Source organism: Bufo bufo, chromosome 9 (genome assembly GCF_905171765.1).
Source record: "Bufo bufo chromosome 9, aBufBuf1.1, whole genome shotgun sequence".
In the NCBI taxonomy this organism is placed as follows: domain Eukaryota; kingdom Metazoa; phylum Chordata; class Amphibia; order Anura; family Bufonidae; genus Bufo; species Bufo bufo.
This window is the reverse complement of record NC_053397.1, coordinates 119,454,702-119,467,589: the sequence shown is the minus strand read 5'-3', so window position 1 is coordinate 119,467,589 and position 12,888 is coordinate 119,454,702. Positions and strand designations below refer to the sequence as shown.

At 43.8% G+C, this 12,888-nt stretch overlaps 1 protein-coding gene across 3 annotated transcripts in view; it reads left to right on the top strand.

Annotated features, from left to right (window-relative positions):
- The window catches only part of MGST3 (microsomal glutathione S-transferase 3), a 150,075-nt gene that overhangs the window by 41,293 nt on the left and 95,894 nt on the right, over positions 1-12,888 (top strand). The gene's annotated exons all lie outside the window — the stretch shown is intronic.

Below are 12,888 nucleotides of genomic sequence, written 5' to 3'. Positions count from 1 at the left end.
TAGACGCTGTTATCAAAACAGCAACTAATATACCTGTTAGGGGTTAAAAAAAAAATTGCATCTACAGCCTGCCAGCGAACGATCGCCTCTGGCAGGCTGAAGATCCACTTGCTTACCTTCCGATCCTGTGAACGCGCACTCCTGTGTGCGCGCGTTCACAGGAAATCGGGGCTCACGCGAGATGACGCCAATCGGTGTTGGTGTAGCCTGGGAGCGCCGCAGCAATGACGCCTTTCGGCGTTAGCGTAGCGGGAAGTGGTTAAGTTTTACACAATAATAGCATTTCTGAAAGAAAAAAAATGATGTTTTAGTGTCTCCATAGTCTGAGAGCCATAGCTTTTTTTTATTTTTTGGGCGATTGTCTTAAATAGGGTATCGTTTTTTGCGGGATGAGGTGAAGGTTTGATTGGTACTATTTTGGGGGTCATAAGCCTTTTTGATCGCTTGCTGTTGCACTTTTTGTGATGTAAGGTGACAAATGGCTTTATTTACAGTTTTTATTTTTTTTTATGGTGTTTATTGGACGGGGTCTATCATGTGATATATTTATAGAGACGGTCGTTACGGACGCGGTGATACCTAACCCACTTATAATATCCACAGTATCTTAGTCCACACTCCTCATGGTGCCTATATGTGCCAATTCTGTAATCTCCTTCATTAGGACTCATGTACATTAACGTATTTTCTTTGTTTCAGCCTGCAAAATACGTACGGTCGTGTGCATGAGCCCTAACTCTGCGATTATATGTTGAAAGTATCAAGTTTTATCAATGTAAATATGTTTGGCTTCACCAATGTTGAGTGGTTAAACACAGCACAGTGGGATCTAGACTTTTTTTTTTTTTTTGTGTTCCCCTTAGCCACCTCAGCTCCCCTAGCTTAAACACCCTTAATGACCAGGCCACTTTTAACACTTCTGCACTACACTACTTTCACCGTTTATTGCTCAGTCATGCAACTTACCACCCAAATGAATTTTACCTCCTTTTCTTCTCACTAATATAGCTTTCATTTGGTATTTCATTGCTGCTGACATTTTTACTTTTTTTGTTATTAATCGAAATTTAACGAAATTTTTGCAAACAAATGACATTAAAATTTTTCAAAAAAAACGACATCCATATATAATTTTTTTTCTCTAAATGTATTGTTCTACATGTCTTTGATTAAAAAAAATGGTTTGGGTAAAAGTTATAGCGTTTACAAACTATGGTACAAAAATGTGAATTTCCGCTTTTTTGAAGCAGCTCTGACTTTCTGAGCACCTGTCATGTTTCCTGAGGTTCTACAATGCCCAGACAGTACAAACACCCCACAAATAACCCCATTTCAGAAAGTAGACACCCTAAGGTATTCGCTGATGGGCATAGTGAGTTCATAGAACTTTTTATTTTTTGTCACAAGTTAGCGGAAAATTATGATTTTTTTTAATTTTATTTATTTTTCCATACAAAGTCTCATATTCCACTAACTTGTGACAAAAAATAAAAACTTCCATGAACTCACTATGCCCATCACGAAATACCTTGGTGTCTTCTTTCCAAAACGGGGTCACTTGTGGGGTAGTTATACTGCCCTGGCATTTTAGGGGCCCTAATGTGTGGGAAGTAGTTTGAAATCAAAATGTGTAAAAAATGCCCTGTGAAATCCTAAAGGTGCTCTTTGGAATGTGGGCCCCTTTGCCCACCTAGGCTGCAAAAAAGTGTCACACATCTGGTATTGCCGTACTCAGGAGAAGTTGGGCAATGTGTTTTGGGGTGTTATTTTACATATACCCATGCTGGGTGAGATAAATATCTCGGTCAAATGCCAACTTTGTATAAAAAAATGGGAAAAGTTGTCTTTTAGATATTTATCTCACCCAGCATGGGTATATGTAAAATGACACCCCAAAACACATTGCCCAACTTCTCCTGAGTACGGAGATACCACATGTGACACTTTTTTGCAGCCTAGATGCGCAAAGGGGCCCAAATTCCTTTTTATGAGGGCATTTTTAGACATTTGGATCCCAGACTTCTTCTCACGCTTTAGGGCCCCTAAAATGCCAGGGCAGTATAAATACCCCACATGTGACCCCATTTTGGAAAGAAGACACCCCAAGGTATTCAATGAGGGGCATGGCGAGTTCAGAGATTTTTTTTATTTTTTTTTGACACAAGTTAGTGGAAATAGATTTTTATTTTTTTTCTCAGTCTCCATTTCCGCTAACTTGGGACAAAAATTTCAATCTTTCATGGACTCAATATGCCCCTCACGGAATACCTTGGGGTGTCTTCTTTCCGAAATGGGGTCACATGTGGGGTATTTATACTGCCCTGGCATTTTAGGGGCCCTAAAGCGTGAGAAGTATGGAATATAAATGTCTAAAAAATTTTAGGCTTTTGGATTCCGTGAGGGGTATGGTGAGTTCATGTGAGATTTTATTTTTTGACACAAGTTAGTGGAATATGAGACTTTGTAAGAAAAAATGTATATATTTCCGCTAACTTGGGCCAAAAAAGTCTGGAGCCTTACAGGGGGGTGATCAATGACAGGGGGGGGTTATCACCCCCTTGTCATCACCCCCCTGTAAGGCTCCATTCAGACGTCCATATGTGTTTTGCGGATCCGCGTTGTCCGTGTTTTGTGGATCCACAAAACGCATACGGACGTCTGAATGAATCAATGACGGGGGTGATCAATGAGGGGTGGGGGGGTGGTGGTTATCAGGGAGTCTATATGGGGTGATCACCCCCCTGTAAGGCTCCATTCAGACGTCCGTATGTGTTTTGCGGATCCTATCCGTGGATCCGTAAAAAACATACGGACGTCTGAATGGAGCCTGACAGGGGCGTGATCAATGACAGGGGGGTGATCAGGGAGTCTATATGGGGTGATCAGGGGTTAATAAGTGACAGGGGGGGGGTGTAGTGGTGTTTGGTGCTACTTATTACAGAGCTGCCTGTGTCCTCTGGTGGTCGATCCAAGCAAAAGGGACCACCAAAGGACCAGGTAGCAGGTATATTAGATGCTGTTATCAAAACAGCGTCTAATATACCTGTTAGGGGTTAAAAAAATAGCATCTACAGCCTGCCGTTCACAGGAAATCTCGCGTCTCACGAGATGACGCATAGATGCGTGACTCTGCCTGGAGCTGCCGCATCCGGAACGCGATCCTGCGTTAGGCGGTCCGGAGGTGGTTAACATATACCCAATCACCATATTTGAGGAACTAGGTACTAGTAGGCCTGCATGGTATATCGCCAAAGCAATCGTATTGCGATAATCTAATATTGCGATATGGTGATTCGGCTGACTCTCAAAATGCTGCGATTATCTACTATGATACACGGCCACCGCACAGCGTGGTCGGCGGGTGTATCAACAGGGAGGAGGGGATTGGGGCCGACATCTGGATTGGGAATAACAGCGTGGACCGATGCAGTCCCTGTATTCTAATGCATCGGCCCCGCTCACTGTTAATCCACTGAGGGAAACATTCTATTGGAAGCTTCCTTGGCAAGCAGTTGAAAGGCCTTTTAATAACCTCCAAAGGCTGGTTGCATAATGCACTTTACACATTCTGAAGTATTTAATGTTGCCTCCCACATTTTTAGCATGTACCTTGTAGTGTGTGTTTTTTTTTTTTTTTTGTTTTTTGCGCCCCATGAGAGCTCTAGTAGGGTGAATAGGACTTCACACACTCCCTGCTGCTCTGTACTCTGTGCACACTGCAGCAGGGAGCTGACTGTCAGAGCTTCAGTAGCATCCTGGCTGCCATGGTAACCAATCGGAAGCAGTGGGTCTCCGATCAGAAGCTGTCACTGCACCACCAATGAGGAGGGGAGAGGGGACCCTGTGGCCACTGCCACCAATAATTAATGGTGGGGGGGCGCACTGCAATGACTGCATCACCAATGTCTTTAAAGGGGTTGTCTGGGATTGGGGACATTTGTCTAATAGTACTCTACTAACATATACATTACAAACATGCATGTAGTACCTTTTATAACATACTGCTCAAGCCCTGTTTTCCTCCTTTCAATTCTTGGCCGGAAGTGTTTGTTTTCTTATCTTCAGTGATGTACAAGGTACCTGGCAGGCGAGCAAAGCCTCCTCTTCCACTGCTCAGGGAGCCCGGTGACATCAATGGCAGCCTGGATAATTATGCAGAGGATAGAGGGGCGGTAACTTGGCCACCGACATCATGCTAAGCCCCGCCTTTCCAGTCCAATGACGTCACCGGGTATTGAGCAGTATAATGAATGGAGGCAGGTTAAATATTTTTAGCCCTGTACTTGTTTTGGACTGAATTTTTTGGCTCATTCTACTTTTGCAGTTGCAGTGTGTGCATTTCACTTTACTGTGGTTATACATTGGTTTCAACTGATGGCCAGGTCGGAATTACCTTTAAAATATGTTTATGGATACATGTGGGAGCGTTCCCCTTAGTGTGAAGCTGTCAGGTATGTTTAGGGATAAGAGTGGGAGCATTACCCTCATATTGTGATGCTTTCAGGTATGTTTATGGATGCATGTGGGAGCGTTCTCCGTAGTGTGATTTCAGTTATGTTAATGAATATACAGTGGGATGCGAAAATTTGGGCAACCTTGTTAATCGTCATGATTTTCCTGTATAAATCGTTGGTTGTTACGATAAAAACTGTCAGTTAAATATATCATATAGGAGACACACACAGTGATATCTGAGAAGTGAAATGAAGTTTATTGGATTTGCAGAAAGTGTGCTATAATTGTTTAAACAGAATTAGGCAGGTGCATAAATTTGGGCACTGTTGTCATTTTATCGATTCCAAAACCTTTAGAACTAATTATTGGAACTCAAATTGGCTTGGTAAGCTCAGTGACCCCTGACCTACATACACAGGTGAATCAAATTATGAGAGAGTATTTAAGGGGGTCAATTGTAAGTTTCCCTCTTTTAATTTTCTCTGAAGAGTAGCAACATGGGGGTCTCAAAACCACTCTCAAATGACCTGAAGACAAAGATTGTTCACCATCATGGTTTAGGGGAAGGATAAAGAAAGCAGTCTCAGAGATTTCAGCTGTCTGTTTCCACAGTTAGGAACATATTGAGGAAATGGAGGACCACAGGCTCAGTTCAAGTTAAGGCTCGAAGTGGCAGACCAAGAAAAATCTTGGATAGACAGAAGCAACGAATGGTGAGAACAGTCAGTCAACCCACAGACCAGCACCAAAGACCTACAACATCATCTTGCTGCAGATGGAGTCACTGTGCATCGTTCAACCATTCGGCGCACTTTGCACAAGGAGATGCTGTATGCGAGAGTGATGCAGAGGAAGCCTTTTCTCCGCCCATAGCACAAAAAGTGCCGCTTGAGGTGGGCTAAAGCACATTTGGACAAGCCAGCTTCATTTTGGAATAAGGTGCTGTGGACTGATGAAACTAAAATTTAGTTATTTGGCCATAACAAGGGGCGTTATGCATGGAGGAAAAAGAACACAGCATTCCAAGAAAAACACCTGCTACCTACAGTAAAATATGGTGGTGGTTCCATCATGCTGTGGGGCTGTGTGGCCAGTGCAGGGACTGGGAATCTTGTCAAAGTTGAGGGACGCATGGATTCCACTCAGTATCAGCAGATTCTGGAGACCAATGTCCAGGAATCAGTGACAAAGCTGAAGCTGCGCCGGGGCTGGATCTTTCAACAAGACAACGACCCTAAACACTGCTCAAAATCCACTAAGGCATTTATGCAGAGGAACAAGTACAACGTTCTGGAATGGCCATCTCAGTCCCCAGACCTGAATATAATTGAAAATCTGTGGTGTGACTTAGAGAGCTGTCCATGCTCGGAAGCCATCAAACCCGAATGAACTAAAGATGTTTTGTAAAGAGGAATGGTCCAAAATACCTTCAACCAGAATCCAGACTCTCATTGGAACCTACAGGAAGCGTTTTACAGGCTGTAATTTCTCCAAAAGGAGGATCTACTAAATATTGATTTCATTTCTTTTTTGTGGTGCCCAAATTTATGCACCTGCCTAATTTTGTTTAAACAATTTTATCGCACACTTTCTGTAAATCCAATAAACTTCATTTCACTTCTCAAATATCACTGTGTGTCTCCTATATGATATATTTAACTGACATTTTTTATCGTAACAACCAACGATTTATACAGGAAAATCATGACTATTAAGGTTGCCCAAACTTTCGCATCCCACTGTATGTTGGAGCGTGCCCCTTACAGTGTGACGCTGTCCAGTAGGATTAGGGATACGTGTGGGAGCGTGACCCTTAGTGTGATGCTGTCCGGTATGTTTATGGATACATGTTGGGAGCATGCCTCTTATAGTGTGGTGATTTTAGGTAGGGGTGGGTGATATGGCCTAAAATCTATATTGTGATTTATAATTTGAAGCATATGCAATATATTACTATATATTTTCTTCTGTATGTATACAAATTACAAAACTTTTCAAGAAATTTTTAATGTGTATTGTGCTGCTACGCAGTTAAAATCTATATAGTTTTTCATTGAACCATTCATATATTTTATATTTGGTTATATGCTCCCATCTAGTGGCCGTTTTTGGTATTGCACTTAGTTTTTTTGTTCATGATGTCATTTTATTTTATTGCTCCACCCGTTCTGTGTACCTCACTTCCTGTTTCTCCATACTGATCCAGGCATTGAACAGGTACACATGTATTCTCATGTAAGCTAACAAAAGAATCATCTTTTGACCGCACATTACCGGAATCCATCTGTTCTGCTGTACTGTTATCTGGCTTACAGAATAAAGCAACTTGCACAGATAAACTCTGTTGGTGAGTTCAAGCTGTCTGATAAGAATTGGCTGCAGTTATATCTGTTTATACAGGCAGGCATAGAGGTCTCACTAGGGATAAATCACTATTACAACAGAGTCAGAATAGTCAAAAGATGCATAGAATTCCTACATCCTGCTGTGTATATGTGTGTGCCTAATATGCAATTAAGCTCAGTGCCACCCGCCATCTTGTGAAAGCACATGGTCGCGCAAGCTTACTGCACTTCAAGTGAATGTTCAAAACGGTTTCTCTACACTGCACTGTTACCTCACCTGTATAAGCTGCTGTTCGTCTTCTTAAAGAGGACCATTTTTCGCAAAACCGTAAAAAATGTCTAGACAAGGCTCTGAACACTTTTATGGCTGAACCGACACAGATACATCATGCCTCTGAACCTGCAGACTTACAGGGAGCAGATTCTGCAGATATTACCAAATAGAGTGTAAGACCCAAACGTACAATAAAACCAACACAAACTCAGAGTAAACTATGAAGCCGCTAGAGAGGAGTTCTCCAGTAATCTGTCAGACCTCTGGGACAGAACCTCACACCGCATGTCAGTTTTGTCACTCTAATGATCAACCAGCTGAAATATGACCCTATAAATCACCTATTTGCTGTCTATGTACGCTACCAGCAGTTGTCTGCAAAATACTTAGACTTCTTGCAGGACTCTAATATAGATTCTTCAGCAGAACTGACTAGGACTGATGTACTGAACCAACAAAGGGATCTCGCAGTGCAAAATGCTAAGCTTAAGGCAGAACTCCGCATTACTCAACTGCAGGAGACCAGATCTCACAGATCCACCACAACCAAGCGCACTGCACTTTCTTCCAGATCCCCTCGTTCCAGAAGATCAACATTAAGCGAAAAGTTAATAGAGACCCGCGCTGATGCCGACTCAAAGGCGCAAAGCTCCTTTACCAGAAAGCAAGCAGAGATGGAAGCTCAAACGGCAGCTCGTCAAGCAGAGATCCAAGCTCAAAGCAAAGCTCTCCAAGCGGAGGCAGATTCACAAATAAAGATTCTGCAAATGGAATGGGACGAAGCAGCTTCCCTAGCAAGGCTGAAAGTCCGTGACCAAGCAATGGGACAAAGTACTAATTCAGACTGCCTTATCCCAGCAGAACTGGAAGATCTAGCTGAACGCACCAGTGAATACGTTCTAAAGCATAACATCTGCAAAGATAGTCATCTCCTGTACCTCTTACTAACACTGTTCTGACTCCCAATGCAGAGACCTCTCAGCTCTATGTCTGCACCTCTTCAAGTCTACAACGCAAGTACATCTATGCAGTAAACCGTATCAACTCGTATCAACAAGGTGACTTCCAGTGATTAGCCGCAGCTCAAATCAAAGCCAGCACAAGCCTCAGACTACACTACAGTTAAACGCTCATGCAACATCATTTTACCCTGGTAAACCTCACCCTACATCACCAGAGAACTTTCACTTCTTGGTGTCAAAGTAACTTGTGGAACCCCTTGGGTGTGAGAGACCAGACATGAAGGACTTTGCCAGATACCTGGTACGCCGTGATCTCATTAACACCAGCCTCTCAAGGTTTGACTGTCCAAAGAGCTACAGGGCCTGGAGATCAACCTTCAAGGCTACTATTGCCGATCTCAACCTTGCTGCTAAGGAAGAACTTGATTTGCTCATAAAGTGGCTGGGACCAGAATCTTCAGGTCGTGTTAAGACTCAGAACAGTATATGTTTCCCATGCAGCAACAAGACCTGCATCTGGGTGATCAAGACTTGAGCAAGCCTATGGTGGCTCTGAAGCCATAGAAAGCGCTCTATTCAAGAGACTACAAAACTTCCCAAAAATAGGGAACAGACTACTGCAAGATCTAAGTGACCTCATGGAGCTAGAGTTGGCAAAGACTGACCAACTTCTACCTGGACTAAGCTTCCTGGACACCGCTCATGGTGTCAACCCAGTGGTGTCTAAACTGCCATATGGCCTACAAGAGAAATGAGCACAACTGGGCTCAAGATACAAAAGAGACTATAATGTATCCTTTCCTCCATTCTCATATTTCTGCAGGTTCATTAGTGATCAAGCCTGGATGAGAAACTATCCCAGCTTCAGCGAACCCAACCTGCCTGCTTCATCCTCCCCATTATCAAGGTATGATAATACAGCAGCTAAACGTAAAGACTTAAATAGAGCTAGATCTGTTAAAAGGACAGACATCTCACCCTCCACAACCTCACCTATTGATTAGGGCGTTGTGGATGACAGAGATAAAGACCCTAATTATCAGTGTCCTATTCACAAGAAGCCTCCCCCTCAAATGTCGTGGGCTTAGGGCAAAGCCTTTCCAAGAGCGCAGGGACATTCTCCAGAAACTTGGAATATGCTATAAGTGCTGTGCTTCCTTTAGCCATTTTGCTAAAGACTGTAAAGTTGTCAAGTGCACAGAATGCGGCAGCGACAGACTTGTTAGTCATGCATCCTACTCCACTTCCAGACAACCCACAGCAGCTTCCTACCTCCACTCCTGTCTCAAATCATGGCGGGGAGCAATAAGGTCATGCTCCAACCAAAGATAATGTCTCTTTCATGTACAGAAGTCTGTGGAGAAGGCAAGGACCACAAAGTCATCCTGAGAAAGCTGCTAGGATGTATGCCATAATAGATGAACAGAGCAACAGATCCCTGGCTAAGCCTAAATTCTTTGAGATCTTTGGCATAGAGGGTCACGCAACACCATATACTCTCAGAACCTGTGTTCTGGTCGTGTAGAGACCTTCGGCAGAAGGGTTAACGTGTTCATGGTCTCATATCAACGAGGGAGAGGGCATACCCCGACCAACGTTAGTCGAGTGCGACCAGATACCAGACGAAGGGGAAGAGATTCCCACTCCAGAAGCTGCGTATCAACATCCTCATTTAAGCTACTTGTTGAGATTCCTGCAATGGACAAGAGTGCTGAAATCTTAGTCCTGTTAGGAAGGGACATTCTCAGAGTACATAAAGTATGCGATCAGTGCGATGGGCATGACAGTGCCCCTTATGCACAAAGACTTGACCTAGGCTGTGTAATAGTGGGCGATGTATGCTTGGACAGGATGAGTACGTCAACTGAGATCCACTCCTTCAAGACTTGCGTGTTGGGAAACTGATGTGCATCCCAATTCAAACAGTGCCCTCACCATTGTGAAGTAACTAGGAAGCTTCTTGACATCATCCAAGTACCTGATATTACTCCTGTCCTTTGTGATGACAGCCTAGGTACTACAGTGTTTTGTACTACAAGTGAGGACAACAAAATAGCCTTGTCAGTTGAAGACAGAATTTGTCAAATAATGGATAAGGAATTCTTTTTGGATGAGTCTAACAGCTGGGTTGCACCATTACCTCTTTGTGCTACAAGGACCAAACTACCAACCAATCGTGAACAGGCTTTATCCAGATTCAACTCTCTTCAAAGAACACTAAAAAACAAGCCTGAAATGAAGGACCATTTCATTGCCTTTTCTGAAAAGGATATTTGACAATGATCACTCTGAAACCAGCGCCACCACTTCAAAGACGCAATGAGTGCTGGTATCTGTTGAAGTGTATAGTACAGTGGCTCAAACCTCCTGGATACGGTGCACAACCCTTGCGGCCTACCCCTGGATCGCAATAGAAAAAAGAAAATGAATAAATCGATAGGGGCACTCGACTACCTGGAACCAATGGATATTCGATACACTGATTATATTATAATGTATTTAATCAATCAATAGTAGATATAATAAAATATAATTCCAACCACATTATCACCTCAAATCACATTGTTATAAAAAGGCGCCATGTAGAATTACATATATCCTCTACATAAATACAACACTAAATAAAATACTCACTAAAAATCGAAATAAAATGCACAAAAAAAACCTATGTTTGCAGATAAAACAATTGCTCAGCAAACTCCAGAAGGTACCACTAGTGGGCAAATTGGAGGTCACGATATTTTACCTCACACTATAGTTATAATGAATAAGTGGATTTCAGTTCCCAATAGCACACTTATATAGATGATTATTCACAATAATCAGTATTACAGTCCGTAAAAAGAGGGTCAGCAGCACTGTGTGGCTGCAAAATACTGATAGTTCACAACCATACATTGAGGGTGAATACTACCCAATGTTCTGGTGTAGCGTTCCGCCAATTGTGTCAGGCTCCGTATATTTAGAGACAATCGTGTCCGGTTAGGGCATCAACAAGTATGTATGTATGTACAGTTCAGTACATTACCCCTCCAGACGACACACGGTATAATTCGATCCTCCAGTCTCCATGCGGTCAAGACGCCAGAGTTGTGTGCAGGACCTTCCTGCTTGTTCCCGCGTTCTCCGGTCACGTGATCGGCTTTGTCCACGTGATCTGGTAGGGGGTGGTGATGTCGCCGGGTGCTCCTTTGTCTCGTTCTCACAACCGAAAACTACCACCAGAAGTACAATCGGGAAATCCCTGGTGTAGTGTGCGTCGATGTGTGCGCAATTCCTCCAAAATAACAGAGAGATGTTCTCAAGTAGGTTCCAATAATGTGCCTGCCTCCCAGCGGCTAGGCATGGTTTATTTATACCAGAAGATGGGAGGTGGTCTTACAATCATGACCAATGAGGAGACAGGTTATGGTATGGCAAAGATGTGAATGATCGCGCAAACTTATGTTCGCGTGTTCACACACATATCTGCGCCCTTTCCATTGCCGCGCTTATCCTCGTGGATGAAGAAACCCCCGCTCGACGGTCCCCATCCCTTCCCCCTCAGCCGGCGCCATGACACTGGTATCCTGCAGTAATACCAGGTCGGGCACAAATCAGCTAAAGGTCGGGATGACCAGACCGCGAAAGTCTCTGCGCAGATGCGAACGCGAACGAATCTGCATCGCCATAGGATAGATGGCGACCATACGGCGAACAATAATTTTTTCCCCCCTTTTTCGCCATATGTCGTCATTTCAGCGGCTTCCTAACACTACAATCACTCAAACCAGACCTCTAAAGGGAATAAACATGTAAAAGGGGGACATGCTACACTACAGATGAACTAACAAGAGGAACCTGGCCTATCATTCTTGGGCCTCTTCGGTTGCTTGACCGTGACGTCCGGTAAGGGTGGTGACAAGAAAAGTCTCTAAAGCAGGGGTAGGCAACCTCCGGCACTCCAGCTGTTGAGAAACCAACTCCCAGCATGCAAACTTGTTCTGCCCTTCTTAGAACTCACATCGAAATGAATGGAGCATGCTGGGAATTGTAGTTTCACAACAGCTGGAGTGCCGAAGGTTGCTGATCCCTGCTCTAAAGTATCTCTAATAAAGAAATGTCTTCCAAGGAAGGGTGATTCTCCATGACTGTTCCTTAAAATGCGGTGGTTCTTCTTGGGTTGGTCCTCCTGGAGTAAGAATCCGGTTGTTCCAGGCGATGGTTCTCTGCGATCATAACGTGGTCCTCTGAACGGCTCCTCGCGACTCGATTCATCAAGCAGCAGGTCATTCTCACCGCCACATAGAAAAGAAATAGAAAGCACAGCAGTAACAGGACATACACTCCTATTTCCTTAAGCCACGATCCTATAGAGAACATATCACCGAAGCCCCCCAGACCTTTAAAGGGGTTCCAACCTTCATCTGCAATCACACGTGCTTGCCCCTGTAACGCCTTAACTCTATCTAGATGGGCCTGAACCTTGTCACCAGTATCTTCCACCCAGGTGCAGCAATCCTCCCCAATGAATTCACAGAAACCCCCCTTTTCAGCTAAAAGATAGTCGAGAGCCATCTTCTCCTGGAGGAGAAGTTTTTAACTGTCGCTGTTCGGAGGAGACTTCTCTCATGGCTTCGACTGTCTCGTTGAACTCTCATCCACTATGGTAGAAAATTTGTTCAGCTGCTTCATAAGTTCTATACCCCATCTGGTCCATGCCGGAAACCATCCCCTGCAGAGAACAGCTCCCTCCTAGTCCTTCTTCCCATACTCACCACCCTCTGCACCATCAGATCCTCGTGGCCATCAGCAATGTAGGAGGCGGGGACTAACCTAACCTGACTAAGGAGCATGACCCTCTAGCATTCGT